The following is a 4096-nucleotide window of genomic DNA, read 5'->3' on the forward strand; positions in this document are numbered from 1 at the left end:
GGTTTAGGCTTTATTTGCTGTTCTTTCTCCAGCTCCTTTAGGTGTAGGGTTAGGTTGTGTACTTGAGACCTTTCTTGTTTCTTGAGAAAGGCTTGTATTGCTATATACTTTCCTCTTAGGACTGCCTTTGCTGTCGCCCAAATATTGTGAATAGTTGTGTTTTCATTTTCATTGGTTTCCATGAATTTTTAAAATTCTTCTTTAATTTCCTGGTTGACCCATTCATTCTTCAGTAGGATGCTCTTTAGCCTCCATGTATTTGAGTTCATTCCGACTTTCCTCTTGTCATTGAGTTCTAGTTTCAAAGCATTGTGGTCTGAAAATATGCAGGGAACGATCCCAATCTTTTGGTACTGGTTGAGACCTGATTTTTGACCTAGGATGTGATCTAATCTGGAGAATGTTCCATGGGCACTAGAGAAGAATGTATATTCCGTTGCTTTGGGATGGAATGTTCTGAATATGTCTGTGAAGTCCATTTGGTCCAGTGTGTCATTTAAAGTCTTTATTTCCTTGTTGATCTTTTGCTTAGACAATCTGTCCATTTCAGTGAGGGGGGTGTTAAAGTCCCCCACTATTATTGTGTTGTTGTCGATGTGTTTCTTTGCTTTTGTTATTAATTGGCTTATATAATTGGCTGCTCCTATGTTAGGGGCATAGATAATTACAATTGTTAGATCTTCTTGTTGGATAGACCCTTTAAGTAGGATATAGTGTCCTTCCTCATCTCTTATTACAGTCTTTGGTTTAAAATCTAATTTGTCTGATATAAGGATTGCCACCCCAGCTTTCTTTTGGTGTCCATTAGCATGGTAAATGGTTTTCTACCCCCTCACTTTATATCTGGGGGTGTCTTTGGGTCTAAAATGATTCTCTTGCCGACAGCATATCGATGGGTCTTGTTTTTTAATCCAATCTGATAGCCTGTGTCTTTTGATTGGGGCATTTAGCCCATTTACATTCAGGGTAACTATTGAAAGATAGGAATTTAGTGCCATTGTATTGCCTGTAAAGTGACTGTTACTGTATATTGTCTGTGTTCCTTTCTGGTCTATGTTGCTTTTAGGCTCTCTCTCTGCTTAGAGGACCCTTTCAAGATTTCTTGTAGGGCTGGTTTCGTGTTTGCAAATTCCTTTAGTTTTTGTTTGTCCTGGAAGCTTTTTATCTCTCCTTCAATTTTCAATGACAGCCTAGCTGGATATAGTATTCTTGGCTGCATATTTTTCTCATTTAGTGCTCTGAATATGTCCTGCCAGTCCTTTCTGGCCTGCCAGGTCTCTGTGGATAAGTCTGTTGCCAATCTAATGTTTCTACCATTGTAGGTTACATATCTCTTCTCCCGAGCTGCTTTCAGCATTTTCTCTTTGTCTCTGAGACTCGTAAGTTTTACTATTAGATGTCAGGGTGTTGACCTATTTTTATTGATTTTGAGAGGGGTTCTCTGTGCTTCCTGGATTTTGATGCCTGCTTCCTTCCCCAAATTAGGGAAGTTCTCTGCTATAATTTGCTCCATTATACCTTCTGCCCCTCTCTCTCTTTCTTCTTCTTCTGGGATCCCAATTATTCTAATGTTGTTTCGTCTTATGGTATCGTTTATCTCTCGAATTCTGCCCTCATGATCCAGTAGTTGTTTATCTCTCCTTTTCTCAGCTTCTTTATTTTCCATCATTTGGTCTTCTATCTCACTGATTCTGTCTTCTGCCTCATTTATCCTAGCAGTTAGCGCCCCCATATTTGATTGCACCTCATTAATAGCCTTTTTGATTTCTACTTGGTTAGAGTTTAGTTCTTTTACTTCTCCAGAAAGGGTTTGTCTAATAACTTCCATGCTTTTTTCAAGCCCAGCTAGTATCTTTAAAGTGATGATTCTGAACTCTAGATCTGACATCGTACTAATGTCCGTATTGAGTAGGTCCCTGGCAGTCGGTACTACCTCTTGTTCTTTTTGTTGAGGTGATTTTTTCCGTCTTGTCATTTTGTGCAGAGGAGAATAGATTAATGAGAGAACAAAATGCTAGCAGGGTAACAATGTCCCCAGAAAATATACTCTAAACAAATCAGAAAAGACCTGAAGCAGTGGGAAAAGAAAGGGAAAGAGAGAAAAAAGAAAAAAAGAAAAAAGAAAAAGATAAACATAAATATAAAAACAAACAAAAACAGAACAAAACAAAACAAAACAAAAACAGAATGTGATCAAATATGATCAGGCTGGTTTATAGATCAGTGCCACACACTAGATTTTGGGTGTATTTTGGTCTGTTAAAAGAAAGTCCCTCCCAAAATTTTAAAGAAAGAAAAATTTATATATGTACAAAAATAAGGGTTGATATGATGAAGGGATGGAATATGACTGTAAAGATGGAAATTATAAAAAATTTTATAAAAGGAATTGATAAGTTGTTTGAAAAAAGAAAGAAGAGGATTTAAAAAAAAAAAAGAAAAAAGGGAGAGAATGTGATCAGGCAGGGGAGTGGAAAAAGACCATACACTAGAGATTTGGAGTATATTTTGATCTGTTAGAAGAAACTATCTCAAAATTTTAAAGCGAGAACAACTTATATATATATGCCAAAAATACGGGTAACTACTATGAAGGGATAGAATATGACCCTAAAAATGAAAAATAAAAATGTTTTTTTTAAAAAAGGGATTGATAAGATGTTGGTTGAAAAAGGGAAAAAGAAAAATTCAAAAAAAAAAAAAGAAAAAAGAAACAAAGACAGTTAAAAAAAAATATTTTACTTTGAAAGACTAAAGAATCATGGTAAAAAAGCCATGAATTCTATGTGCAGTATTCCCGTAGCGCTGGAGTTCTGCCGTTCTCACTGATCGGTAAACCTGGTCTTGGCTGGCTGTTCTCGGGGATCTTCTGGGGGAGGGGCCTATTGCCGTGGTTCCCAAATGTCTTTGCCGGAGGCAGAATTGCCCCGCCCTTGCCCGGTCCGGGCTAAGTAATCTGCTCGGGTTTGCTCTCGGGAGCTTTTGTTCCCTGCAAGCTTTCCGTACAGCTTTGGAGGCGGAGAGTGAAAATGGCGGTGTCCCAGTCTCCGCCCCGGCGGAGCCGAGAACTCGGGGTCCCGCTCCTCAGCGAGCCCCCAGAGAAAAGCAGTCAGTCACTCCCGTCTCCCCGGTCTCCGGCCGCACTCCGCGCTCACCCGGCCTGTGACCGCGCGTTTCTATCTCTGGCACCCGACCCCGGGTGGAGTCTCCAAACCCAGCAGATCCCTGCGGTGCGCTCCCGCACCTCTCCTCCCGGGGGAAGAAGGTGAGTGTCCCCGGATCTGCCGCTTGTTGGGTCCCTGCTGGAGGAGCAGTGGCCCTTCTGTGCCGCGGATCACGGTTTATGGCAACCCCGAGCTGAGAGCCCGCGCCTGGGCTCCGTCTCTGCAGCCGGCTTCCCCGCTCCCATACTTGGGAGCTCTGCCATGCTCACGCACCCCCAGTCTTTCTGTGATCCTGAGGGTCCTGAGACCACACTGTCCCGCGAGGCTTCCACCCCCCACTTAGCCACCAGAGTGACGTCCCTCAGTGGAGGTGACTTCTAAAAGTTCTGATTTTGTGCTCCGTGGCTCTATCACTTGCCAGAAGCGGCTGATGGAGGCCCCTCCCCCGCCGTCTATCCTCCCGAATATCAACTCGGATTCACTTCTCCGCATGTCCTACCTTCCAGAAAGTGGTCGCTTTTCTGTTCAGAGAGTTGTTGCTATTCTTTTCTTTGATCTCCTGTTGAGTTTGTGGGTGTTCAGAATGGTTTGATCCCTATCCAGCTGAATTCCTGAGAGGAGAGGAAATCCAGGTCTCCTACTCCTCCGCCATCTTGCTCCGCCCCCTTGATTATTTTTCTTAATGTTTCTTTGGTAAGAATTTGTATGAGTCACTTATTTTTAGTTTGTATCTTTATGAACATCAATATGTACTTACATATATTTATATATTTAGTGTATTACAGTCAGAGTAATATGTTTTTTTAATGCTTTAGATTTTTGCTAATTTCATCAGAGAGCTCTTTCAATTTGACATCTGTGCCCCAAATTAATCTTTAAAAGTTTTTGAGGCCAACATAGGCATGTGAGCCCTCTGTGGCCGGAATTGTTTG

Source organism: Phoca vitulina, unplaced genomic scaffold, assembly GCF_004348235.1.
Source record: "Phoca vitulina isolate PV1807 unplaced genomic scaffold, GSC_HSeal_1.0 scaffold67, whole genome shotgun sequence".
NCBI lineage: Eukaryota > Metazoa > Chordata > Mammalia > Carnivora > Phocidae > Phoca > Phoca vitulina.